Source organism: Oryx dammah, unplaced genomic scaffold (genome assembly GCF_014754425.2).
Source record: "Oryx dammah isolate SB20612 unplaced genomic scaffold, SCBI_Odam_1.1 HiC_scaffold_8, whole genome shotgun sequence".
Lineage (NCBI taxonomy): Eukaryota > Metazoa > Chordata > Mammalia > Artiodactyla > Bovidae > Oryx > Oryx dammah.
This window is the reverse complement of record NW_024070192.1, coordinates 749,265-762,288: the sequence shown is the minus strand read 5'-3', so window position 1 is coordinate 762,288 and position 13,024 is coordinate 749,265. Positions and strand designations below refer to the sequence as shown.

General features: G+C 48.4%; 1 protein-coding gene across 11 annotated transcripts in view; it reads right to left on the bottom strand.

Annotated features, from left to right (window-relative positions):
* The window catches only part of CEP112 (centrosomal protein 112), a 309,950-nt gene extending 305,805 nt beyond the window's left edge, over positions 1–4,145 (bottom strand). For 9 of the 11 annotated variants that reach the window (XM_040244376.1, XM_040244381.1, XM_040244382.1 and 6 more), the window contains exon 1: positions 3,975–4,145. The gene's annotated coding sequence lies outside the window, so the exon portion shown is untranslated. The remainder of the gene's footprint in view (positions 1–3,974) is intronic. The other 2 variants (XM_040244385.1, XM_040244388.1) reach the window with 1 other exon arrangement.
* Between the last annotated feature and the right edge of the window lie 8,879 nt (positions 4,146–13,024).

The window sequence follows — 13,024 nt, the reverse complement described above, 5'->3', positions numbered from 1 at the left end:
CACACAGAGAGACACACACACACAAATACACAGAGACAGACACACACAGAGACACACACAGAGACACACACACACACAGACAGACACACACACACACAACACACACACAGAGACATACACAGAGACACGCAGACACACACACAAAGACACACACACACAGACACACAGGGCCTAACCAACCACCCACGGACGACCACCCCCCCCACACGCACGCACGCACGCACGCACGCATGCACAGGGCCTCACGGAGCGCCCCAGGACGCTCCTGCCCGCCGGCACTCCCCACCGGCCGCTCTCGCTCAGGCCTGCTCCCCTCAGAGGACCGCTCCTCCTCACCTCAAGCACCTTCTGAGACTCGGCCCGCGTGGCCCAGACTCTTCACTCCACGCGGGTGTGCACAGCTCACGGCTGGGTGGCAGCGTGTACCGCGCTTTCACTCTTTCTCACACAGCTGCACGCTGTGCACACGTCTCCCACCATCTGAGAGATGCTCCCGGAAGGCAGGACCCGCGTCTGGCGCATCTCGGTAGGCGCCGGGTACCTCGCATGGCGTGTGACAGAAGCTGCAGAACTGACTGGTAAAAAGAGCTACCTGAAGAAATGAGCATCCTCCTCCCGCAGGACAAACACAGGCAGACCTCAGAGGCACAGCAGGCTCAGTTCCAGACCACAGCCACGAGGCACACGTCACAGTGAAGCGAGTCACCTGGACACGGGCTTTCCCAGCGCCGAAACGAAGGCCTGGAATGGCCATGGGGTTCTTCAGGCATGAACCCTGGCGGAGGCTGCCATTGCCCTCTTCAGGGGACCTTCCTGACCCGGGGATGGAACGCAGACTCCTGCATGGCCCGTGGGGCCTTAACCATCTCAGTCACCAGGGACGCTCCCTCAGATAAAAGGTGTCTTTACACAGACTGTCGTCTATTGCATGTTCAATAGCACTATGCTAAAAAAGTCCATACCTTAATTTTAAAAATACTTTATTGCTAAAAAACAAAAAACACCACTATACATCATTTGTAATCATTTTGGGAGGGTTTCAAATGTTCTGGGAATCACCGAACTGTGACCCAGGGACACGACGTGAGCAGATGCTGTTGGCAGGCGGTGGACTTGTTTCACGCAGGGCTGCCACAACCTTCAATTTGTTAGAGACACAGTATCTATGACGTGTAATAGAGCAAAGTGCCATGAAACAAGGTATGTCTGTGGTTGGTTTTTGTTGTTGTTGTTGTTCCAAGTACTAAATAGTTCTTCTAGAATAGAAACACGATTGCCCTTAATTCTGTTAACCAAAACTGGTCATGGTACCTTCTGCATTACAGTAAAAGAAACATATTTTTGAATTCAAGACTTGGTTACCGTAAATTTTGTTTTATTTAATCACGTTTAATCGTTAGTTAGGGCTTCCCAGGTGGCGCAGTGGTAAAGAATTTGACTGTCAATGCAGGAGACACAAGGAGACAGAGTTCAATCCCTGGGTCAGGAGGATCCCCCTGGAGGAGGAAATGGCAACCCACTCCAGTATTCCTGCCTGGGAAATCCCGTGGACAGAGCCCAGTGGGCCGCAGTCCATGGGGTCGCAGAGAGTCAGACACAACTTAGAGACTAAATAAAAACAATGATTGGTTAGTTGGCCTGGGGTTATTTGGCTGGTTGGTTTTGTTTTACATTCCTACAATAACTAGCTGCAAAATTTACATAACTCCATCAGTAACACAAAGTATCAACAGAAAGCTGGTAACAAGATACCACTGCCAGATGTTATATTACTATCATTAAGCTGAAAAGCAATTAATCAAATGGATAAACAAACAAATGGAAACATAGAAACCCAGAGTTTTAAGCACAGCTCTGACCGGAAGTATACTTCCAGGCTTAAACAGTTCATTCTCCCCACATACTCAAACATATGCCTGGGAGAGTCCATCAGTTCAGTTCAGTTGCTCAGTCGTGTCCGACTCTTTGTGACTCCATGGACTGCAGCACGCCAGGCCTCCCTGTCCATCACTAACTCCCAGAGTTCACCCAGACTCATGTCCATTGAGTCGGTGATACAACATCCAACCATCTCATTCTCTTTCATCCCCTTCTCCTCCCGCCTTCAATCTCTCCCAGCATCAGGGTCTTTCGCTAAAAGAAAGATTCCTATAATCACTAGTTCTCTTTCAATCCTTTGACATAAGCAGGAGATGTTAAAGTTCAGTGTTCGAGGAAACGAAAACTCAACAGTAAAGACTCACTTAGTCATGAAATTAAGCATAAGGCTCAGATTCAAACTCTGAAACCATCAGCTCTCAGATTCATTGTATCTGTTGGCCATTCAAATATAAATCAGCAATACCTCCAAGAAGTATTCTGGAAAGTAGACAGGCAATCAAATTGCGATAATAATATGCAATACTGGAGTATACATTTTTTAAAAAGCACAGTAAAGAGGGACTTCCCTGGTGGTCCCGTGGCTAAGACGCTGAGGTCCCAATGCAGGAGGCCCAAGTTCCATTCCTAATCTGGGAAATAGATCCTACACGCCTCAACTAAAGATCCTGGATGCAGCAACCAAGGACCCAGTGCAGCCAAATAAATATCTTTTTAAAAAGCACAATAAAGAATCAGTGATACTTGGTCAATGCTAAAACTCAGCTTTTTCTAATCCCTTATATATTCTCCAACAAAATGAAAACAAAATTAAGTTATTGGTTCAAATCGTCAAAGAATTCTTGCTTCAAACATTTACGGAATTACCTCTTACAGGTAGGTTATATCTACTTAATCCCAGCTAATCAAAAAGTTTTATTATGTATGGCTTATTAGAATTGAAGATTTAAATTATTAGAATTTAAAAAATAAGTAAAGCTATGTCTTTGAGTTAGATTTAAAATACTTAGAATGTGCCTACCAATCACATAAAAAGAAATAAGCTGGATGACTCTTGCTTATAGCTATAATATATTTAGCGCGTGGTCTTTTTTTATACCCGTGTCTCTGCTGACAGCTAGGAAATGGGCTAAGATGTGGTTCTGAGGGTGCTCAGCGGTCCTAGAAGCCAGCAAAGCACGAGGAAACCGCACACCCTCTAGGTCCTGGGGAAACGCGGCCGCACCCCCCAAACAGAGAGACCGCTCACACAGGTACCGCCCCGGGCCACGCGAAATACACACACTCCCCCAAGTCGCCTAAAATCAATTCTGCTCAATCAAATCGTACTTGAAGTGGATGGCGGGTCATTAAACAAAACTTGAAACCCCTTTACAGGTGCCTGTTTCACCAGCTCGCGCCTCCGGGTGTTTGGGCAGTTAGCAGGCACTGACCACGCTTCCCACGAAGGAGGGGCATCGCCTCGGAGACCGGGGACGCGGGGCCGGCGGCCAGGGGGCCAGGGAGCCAGGGAGCCAGGGACCGCCCCCCGCCGCAGCCTGACCCCCAGGGGGCGGCGGGAGGCCCCGCGTCCGGCTTCTCCGCGACCATCAGCGGGCAGGCCGCGCGCAGGGTCCGCAATCGTCCCGGGACCCTGGAGTCGGGCCCGGGTCCGCCCTGCGGGCCGGGGGCGGGCGGCCTCCCAGGACCCCGCCCGGCTGCGGAGGGCGTGCTCCCCGCGCCCCGGGGAGGACCTGGGGAGAAGGCGGGGGCGGAGAGGGCGGCGCGCGGGGACCCCGGGAGAGGGGGCGGCCGGCCCAGCCCCCGCGGCCGCGCGCCGACGTCTGCTCACCGGCGCCGCCCCGTCGGGAGCCGGGGCCCCGCGTGCTGACCCGCCCCGCCTGCCCCCGACTTTGTCAGAAGCCCCGGCCCGCGCCGCCCGGACCCCTCTCCGCACGCGGAGCCGCGGCCGCCGCGCCCGGACGCCCCAGCGGCGCGCGCCAGGGGCCTGGACGGCGGCCGGCCCGGGGCGACCCCTTCCCGCACAAAATTCCCCTGGGAACCCGCGCGCGGGGGCCCGGGAGGGGATCCGGGAAAACCAGAACTGGCGCCCCTACGTGCAAGCTTTCCGACCGGCCGCCGCCGCCGCCGCCGCCGCCTCAAGACGGTTTCAGCCCCTCGCGGGCGTCGAGGTCGCCGCCCGCCGTGCAGGCCCGGGCGGGGTCCGCGGGGCGGGGGCGCCCCGTCGCAGGCCACACCCCTTCCCGCCGCTGCCATGGCGACGCCCGGGCCCCGGCGGCCCCGCCCGGCAGGCCGGGGTCGGGGACTTCCGCACTCGCCTTTCCCCGCCCCCTACGCTGGGTGGCGTTGTCATGACGACGTCCGGTGCTCTGCGCAGCCTCTAGGCTCGCTTTCCAGCCTGGCGGCCCCTAGGCCAATCCCAGGCCGACACTCCCAGGATGACCAGACCGCTGTCGGGACACTGCTGCCCTCGGGTATCCCGCTCGGATAGGAGTCCGTCACACTTTAGGGGCTGTAGAGAAAGAACAGATAAAGAGCAAAGAAAATGGGGTCTCAGGAGGATATTCACAGAGGGGTGGGCGCGTTATTAGGACAGACGACACTGAGTAAGTCTAAAAAGTGATCTCACAACTCAGAGGCGAATACCGTTGAATTAGACAAGAAAATGAACATTACATTTTTTTTTTTTTTGATTCAGAGCTATCCAAGATCTGAAAGAACATACCCCAAATTCTGAAGACGCTGAAATAAAATAAAAGACTTTGTGTTACCAATTCTGTGCAGAACAGCAAGATCAAGTGGAAAATGTATTTCTGCTGCTCCAAAAAGTCTCTTCCACCTCAGAGCGATCTCCGTGTTTGCATTGCTATCCTGTGGTTTCCTTTGGTCTTCTATTACATTTCTAGAAAAGCTCTCAACTATATATATACATATATTTTAAAATATCGAGCAGAAACAAAATTTAAATTGTAAAAACACTCATTTAAAAGAAATTCAGTTTACCACTGTTTTTCATGTAATTTCACAACAGGATTCCTTCTGCAGTATCTTTGCAATACATGCAGTGTGATGCCAAATCTAACATAAACACAGCTTGAAGCATCTTTTCAATTTTCCATAAAGAAAATAGAAGATTCATTCATTTGTAACTAGTTTCTTTCAAGCTTCCAGAGGGAAATCATACTCTTCCCAAGATGCTTTTTCCAAACCCTCCACTGCAAGTAGCATTTCAGTCTATACCAATAAATGAATTACTGATAAACTCACCGAAAATGAATTACAAAATAGTCTACAGGCCATTCTACTAACTTACATACTTACCGTGCAGAGAGATGTAAGCGTGTGAATCAATCATTCTCTACATAATGAAATTAAAGATGATTCAAGTCTTGTCAATTTTACTTCCTCAGTTCAGTTCAGTCGCTCACTCGTGTCCGACTCTTTGTGACCCCATGAATCGCAGCACGCCAGGCCTCCCTGTCCATCACCAACTCTCGGAGTTCACTCAGACTCACGTCCATTGAGTCCGTGATGCCATCCAGCCATCTCATCCTCTGTCGTCCCCTTCTCCTCCTGCCCCCAATCCCTCCCAGCATCACAGTCTTTTCCAATGAGTCAACTCTTCACATGAGGTGGCCAAAGTACTGGAGCTTCAGCTTCAGCATCATTCCTTCCAAAGAAATCCCAGGGTTGATCTCCTTCAGAATGGACTGGTTGGGTCTCCTTGCAGTCCAAGGGACTCTCAAGAGTCTTCTCCAACATTACAGTTCAAAAGCATCAATTCTTCAGCGCTCAGCCTTCTTCACAGTCCAACTCTCACATCCATACATGACCACTGGAAAAACCATAGCCTTGACTAGACGGAACTTAGTCGGCAAAGTAGTGTCTCTACAAATATCCTCAAATCTCCCCCAAAATAGCCTTCATTTTGGAAAACATTGACTTAGACATAAAACTATGGAATTCACCTTCTTCTCCTCTCTAATGTTCTGAAATCAAGGTTTCAAAAGCTTCCATGTGAACTTATCCCACAATTTGAGGGACTGTAACTAATTAAACATTGCAAAGCAAACAAGACACAAAGCAAATATCAGTGACTTTGGATCACTGTTATGGATTATTTCCACTTACTATCAAGAATAATCAAGAGTCAGTGGAAACAGTGTCAGACTTTATTTTTGAGGGCTCCAAAATCACTGCAGATGGTGACTGCAACCATGAAATTAAAAGACGCTTACTCTTGGAAGGAAAGTTATGACCAACCTAGATAGCATATTCAAAAGCAGAGACATTACTTTGCCAACAAATGTCCGTCTAGTCAAGGCTATGGTTTTCCCAGTGGTCATGTATGGATGTGAGAGTTCGACTGTGAAGAAAGCTGAGCTCCGAAGAATTGATGCTTTTGAACTGTGGTGTTGGTGAAGACTCTTGAGAGTCCCTTGGACTGCAAGGAGATCCAACCAGTCCATCCTAAAGGAGATCAGTCCTGGGTGTTCATTGGAAGGACTGATGTTGAAGCTGAAACTCCAATACTTTGGCCACCTGGTGCGAAGAGCTGACTCATTGGAAAAGACCCTGATGCTGGGAGAGATTGAGGGCAGGAGGAGAAGGGGATGACAGAGGATGAGATGGTTGAATGGCATCACCAACTCAATGGACATGGGTTTGGGTGGACTTCGGGAGTTGGTGATGGACAGCGAGGCCTGGTGTGTTCATGGGGTCGCAAAGAGTCGGACATGACTAAGTGACTGAACTGAACTGAACTATAAAGAGAAACAAAATTTTTTTTCCCAAGCTGAGATTTTGGGGGTTTTGTTTTTAAAGATTTTTTTAATTGGGCCACTTCTAAAGTCCTTATTGAATCTGTTCAGTCAATGTTGCTTCTGTTATGGTCTGGTTTTTAGGTCATGAGGCATATGGGCTCTTGGGCTCTTAGTCTTTTAGCTCCCCGACCAGGGGTTGAACCCACACTTTGTGCTTTGCAAGGCAAAGTCTGAGCCACTGGACCTCAAGGAAAGTCCTCCATAAGATGAGATTTTTGAATTGAGTATTTTTTCAGGTTATAAAAGTTTTGTTGGAAAAGTTTAACAAAGAATATAAAAATTATATGTAATTCTACAATTAATGAATAGCCACTGTTAACAATAGTAAATATGTTCTCAAATCTTACACATATACAGTCATTTTAATATCTACTTATTTTTGCTTCATTTGGACATAACATAATTTACTTAATTATTTTCCAGTGATTGGATATATAAATTATTAGCAATTTTTGACTCTTACAAGTAATAGTGTAATAAACGTCTCTTAATATATACATCTTGGTTGAAGTTTCAGCTATCTCCATAAAAGACATCCCTATGGGCATGAAAGAAATTAAAGTTCTTGATCAGTACTGTGTAATTGCTTCCTGGAAGTGTTTGGCAAATTTGCAATTCCACTCAACAGTTCCTAAGAGTGGTTGTCTCACATTAACAATTTTTCTAATCTGTGATAATTGTGTGTATAAAAATAGCATCTCTGTTTAATTTGCATTTTCCACTATTAGAACAGCTGAAATATTTAAGCATCTCTATTAGTCCTTCTTAAAAATTCTTCTACAAAATACCTCTCTAGTCCTTTGCCCATTTTGAGGAGGTGTTTCATATGATACATGTATCTTCTATATTTTAATTTATTGTTTAAATCCCAGCAAATGGCTCTATACACAGTATTATTGTGTAAGTTGTTATCCTAAATAACCAAATTTTAGTCAGTGATTCACCATTTTGTGTTATTAAAAGATCCTATCAATCATTAGATTGAAATACATGAATGACTCAGCCATTTAAATGGAAAGCAATTTAGATAAATATCAAGAAAGAGCATTATTATTATTATGTCAAGACTTGGCGCAATGGTAAAGAATCCGCCTGCCGATGCAGGAGACCCAGGAGACACAGAAAGACCCCCCTCGAGGAGGAGATGGCAACCCACTCCAGTATTCTTGCTTGGGAAATCCCTTGGACAGAGGAGCCTGGCAGGCTACAGTCCATGAGATCGGAAAGAATTGAACCTGAGTGAGTGAGCACACCAGCGTGAAAGACATTAGGGACACATATCAGAATAATCCTGTAGCCAGTAAAGTCCTTAAATTGGATAGGAAATGGTTCAGAACTTTTTATTTATAGATCACAGAAGTATAAATTATACCACAAATAGATGTAGTTTAAAGAGAGTAGAAACCAAGAATAGTGGGGAGTATTTTCTTTTCATCACTACCAGAAAACAGAGTTACAACCTGTAACTCAACGATTCTGGATGCCTTTCTTTTGCCAGGAGTAAGGTGAAATCACTGTTCCATCCCCTCCTCCATGGCGTGGTCTCCGTGCCTTCCTGGGCCACCCGTGGGTGCCAGCGGCTACGAGCAGAGATAAACCGGCTATTCTCTCCCCGCCCCCATCTTTCAATAATACAAACAGTCCCCCGCTTATGGTGGCTCAGGTTTAGATTTTTCCACCTGCGTGATGGTGTGCAAGCAATAGAGATGTGGCAGAAACCAAACCTCGGATGCTGACTTTGGGTATTTTCCCAGCTAGTGGTACGAAGCGGGATGCTTTCTCACGATGCTCGCCACGGGGCAGCCATGGCTCCCAGAAAGCCGTGCGACCAGGAGGATAAATTACCCGTAAGTTTCCAACCATTCTGCTTTCCACTTGCATTATGGCCCTCAATAAATTTGGTTGCTGTTTAGTTGACAGGCCTGTCCAACTCTTTGCAGCCCCATGCACGATAGCCCGCCAGGCTCCTCTGTCCATGCAGTTTCCTTAAGGACCGCACTGGAGTGGTCCTTCTCCAGGGGGTCTTCCTGACCCACAGAACAAATCCCCGTCTCCTGCATTGGCAGGTGGATTCTTCACCACTGAGCCACCTAGGCAGTGCACTCGATAAATTGCATGAGATATTTGACATTTTATTATAAGATAAGCTTTATGCTAGATGATTTTGGCCAACTGTAAGAAAGAAAGAGAGCGCTAAGTCGTGTCCGACTCTTGCGACCCCCTGGACTATAGCCTGCCAGGCTCCCCTGTCCATGGAATTTCCCAGGCAAGAATCCTGGACTGGGTTGCCATTTCCTTTTCCAGGGGAAATTCCCGACCCAGGAATTGAACCCACGTCTCCCACATTGCAGACAGATTCTTTACGGACTGAACTGTAGGCTAATGTAATTGTTCTGAGCACATTTAAAGTCAGCTAGGATAAGCTAGGATAAGCAGTAAGTCGGGTGTTTTGAATGTATTTTTGACTTGTGATATATTTGATGTACAATGTTTTTACCCAGGAGATGACCCCATAGGGTCGGGAAGACCCCCTAGAAGAGGAAAAGCAACCCACTCCAACCCACTCCAGTCTTCTTGCCTGAAAACCCCACAGACAGAGGAGCCTGGCGGCTACAGTCCCTGGGTTGAAAGAGTCAGACGCGACAACTGACACTCACACGCGCAAAGCCCCGTTGGAAGTCGAGGAGACTCGTGGACACGTTGCTCTAGCCAGCACCCACTCGACCAGCAACCACCCCTGGGGCACCTCACAGCCTCACCTATTCCAAAATCTCCCCACCGCCCTGTTTGGCACTCCTCCCTAGGCTGGGAACTTTCAGCTCTGGGATTCAGTTATTCCCAGGAAGCCCCTGGGAAATGCACCACTCAGCCTCAGCCGTGTGAGCAAGGGAGAAAAGACCCAGTTCGGAAGCATGGCTGTCTAGCTCCGTCGCTCGTGTAAGGCGGCTGACAGAATTCCGTGAGCTTCCGTTTCTTTACCTTCCTAACGGGGTGCTTGGGAAGATGGCCTTAACACGGGTGAGACACGTGGGGCGTTTTGCCCTGTGCCTGACTCGGGAAACGCCCATCTTTTCTTTCAGAACTCATGTACTTTCAGAAGTGGTGGGCGTCACTAGGGGGCAGCACCAGCACAGAAAGAACTAGGTATGCGCCCCCCCCACACACTCATGTGAACACGCTCTCACATCCATGCATGCTCACATGCACATATGTGCACAAAAAGCACACACACATCACACTCACACAGTCACAAAGAACACACAAACAACATGCACATTCACACACACACACACACACACACACACGCAGACATACACTCACACCCATATGCACACACTCCAAGCTCTTTTTTCTCTTTCTTTTAAATCTTTTATTTCAGTGTAAGGCAGGGAACGACCTTCAGGCTAGTAGCCAGGAAATGTTACCGATGGACACTTGTTATTGAGCTTGGGTCTCAGAAATGAGAACCTACACACTGAAAGATTGCTCAATGCTTAGAAATAAGAGTTGATTTGCCATAACTCCTTGCATAGGTATGTTATCACAGGAAAAAAAAGGAAAGGCCTGGATCCCTTTGCATTTAGAAGTCCATCTGCCATGCTGGAAGAGAAGAGAGCTGGTCGTCGGGAAGCACACGCGGGGCCCTCTGGCCCCAGAGCAAGGCCTTGCGGGCCTCGCGTGCTCGCGGCTGCGGTGGGTCTGCAGTCGCTGGGTAAGCGCCATCACCTGCGATGGAAAAGGCCACGTGCGGCCGTGTTAAAACGGAGGACCAGCCATCTGTAGTAACGGTTTAACTCTGCCTGTACCAGGCTCCCTGTGTGCGGAGGACAGTGCTGTTTTCTGGACTCTGGGCCGGCAGGAGAAGTCACTGGACTCTGAGTGGGGAGTGCACAGTTGAATTCTGATGACGGGCAGCCTGGTGACCTGAGAATTTCAGAAGAAAAACATTTTGAATAGAGAGCGCCCTTAACGGAGCTAAATGGATCACATAATCGCTAAGTGGACCACTAATCACCAAGGGGGCCACTAATCGCTAAGCTGCAACTGGGCAGCTCCCACTGATAGGCTCTTCTAATGCAAATTGCCTCTTCAGGCTGAAAAAGAGCAGATTTTTCTTTCTGTAAAAATATCATTAAGTCAGAGGAATCAGTTCTGTGGCCTAAGCTCTGAAGTCTACTCTGATTAGTTTTCAAGGACTCAAGCCTACCCAGTGGCCTGAAATGCCTTCCAGTGAAAAAGATTATGAAAAAGCCATCCACAACAAACTTGCCATATTCCAGGTTTTTTTTTTTTTTTAATTAAATAGTCTACTAGAAGTTCAACCTGGAGATTCCTTACAAAAAGTTTCAGCAAGACAGATTTGGTCAGATAAATACCCAGGAGGGCGTTGTGGCATCGTATGGTAGTTCTATTTTGTTTTATAAGGAACCTCTATACTGTTCTCCCAGAGAAGGCAATGGCACCCTGCTCCAGTGCTCTTGCCTGGAAAATCCCATGGACGGAGGAGCCTGGAAGGACATGACTGAGCAATTTCCCTTTCACTTTTCACTTGCATGCATTGGAGAAGGCAATGGCAACCCACTCCAGCGTTCTTGCCTGGAGAATCCCAGGGACGGGGGAGCCTGGGGGGCTGCTGGCGATGGGGTCGCGCAGAGTCGGACGCGACTGAAGCGACTCAGCAGCAGCAGCAGCAGCAGCCGTTCCGCACAGGGGCTTCGCCGGTTCACGCTCCCACCGAGGGGAGGCGGGCTCCCTTTGCCCGCAGCCTCTCCACCGCTTACGTCTGCGGTCTCTCTGGTGACGGCCGCTCTGGCAGCTGTGAGCTGGTGTCTCCCTGTGGTCTCCGTTTGCGTTTCTCTGACAAGTAACGGTGTGGATCTTCTTGTCGGGTGCCCACTGTATATCTTCTTTGAAAAAACGTCTATTCAGGCCTTTTGCCTTTTTGTAAACTGGGTTGGTTTTTGTTTGTTTCAATGTTGAGTTGCCTGAGCTATTTATATACTTTGGCTATTAAACTCTTCAGTTCGGTTCAGTCGGTCAGTCGTGTCCGACTCTCTGACCCCATGGACTGCAGCCCGCCAGGCCTCCCTGTCCATCACCAACTCCTGGAGCTTGCTCAGACTATGTCCATCGAGTCAGTGATGCCATCCAGCTGTCTCATCCTCTGTCGTCTGCTTCTCTCCCACCTGCAGTCTTTCCCAGCATCAGGGCCTTTTCAAATGAGTCAGCTCTTCCCATCACGTGGCCGAAGTATTGGAGCTTCAGCTTCTTACTAAACTGATATATGACTCTTATCAGGCATATAATTAGCAAATATTTTCTCCTATTCAGTGCATTGTCTTTTTGATTTGTCAGTGGTTTCCTTTACTGTGCAAAAAATTTTTAAGTGTAAATACTTCCCATTTGTTTATTTTTATTTAATTTCCTTTGTGTTAAGAGACAGATCCAAGAAAATATTGCTATAATTTACGTCATAGGGTGTTCTGCCTACGTTTTCTTCACTAACTGGAAGAGATACATGCATCCCAATGTTCATAGCATCACTACTTACAATGGCCAAGACATGGAAGCAACTCAGGTGTCCATCAACAGATGAATGGGTTAAGAAGATGTGGTATATAACGGAATATTGAATATATATATATATACACACACATATATATACAATAACTGGGCTATTCAAGAGGTGCAGTGATAAGAAATTGCCTGCTGATGCAAGAGCCACAGGTTTGATCCCCAGGTCAGGAAGATCCCCTGGAGGAGGAAATGGTAACCCACCCCAGTATTCTTGCCTAGGAGATCCCATGGACAGAGAGCTTGGTGGGCTACAGTCCACGGGCTCACAGAAGAGCTGGACGCAGCTGAACGACGGAATGAGGACAACAATGGGACGTGGAGATTCTGAATGACAGCTTGGGAAGAGCCACGCTCGTTTCCGTAAAGGGAAGAGGCGCAGAAAGTGCAGAAGAGCACCTTGGGGAAGCGGCCAGGCCCGCGCCAGGGGAAGGCGAGTCCTGAGGCCCAGGCGTCCGCGAGAAGAGGCCTCCCGGGGAGACCGAGGGGAAGGGCTGTGCTGGGTGTGCAGTGGGAGCCGGCAGAGACCAACAGCTCTTTCTGGGACTTTTATAAAAACAAGGCATACAGATGAGAAATGGAGTGTTTTCTGCCCCAATAATAAACAGGGATGTCACAGCCGGCAGGGATCTGGCCTCCACGTGTGAGTTTCTGAGCCCTCAGGGCGCCCGGAGGAGAACGGTACTTGCAGTCGGAACCGTGAGGCCGCAGGTACCCCGTGGGTGAGCGGAGAGGACTCAGGAGCCTGC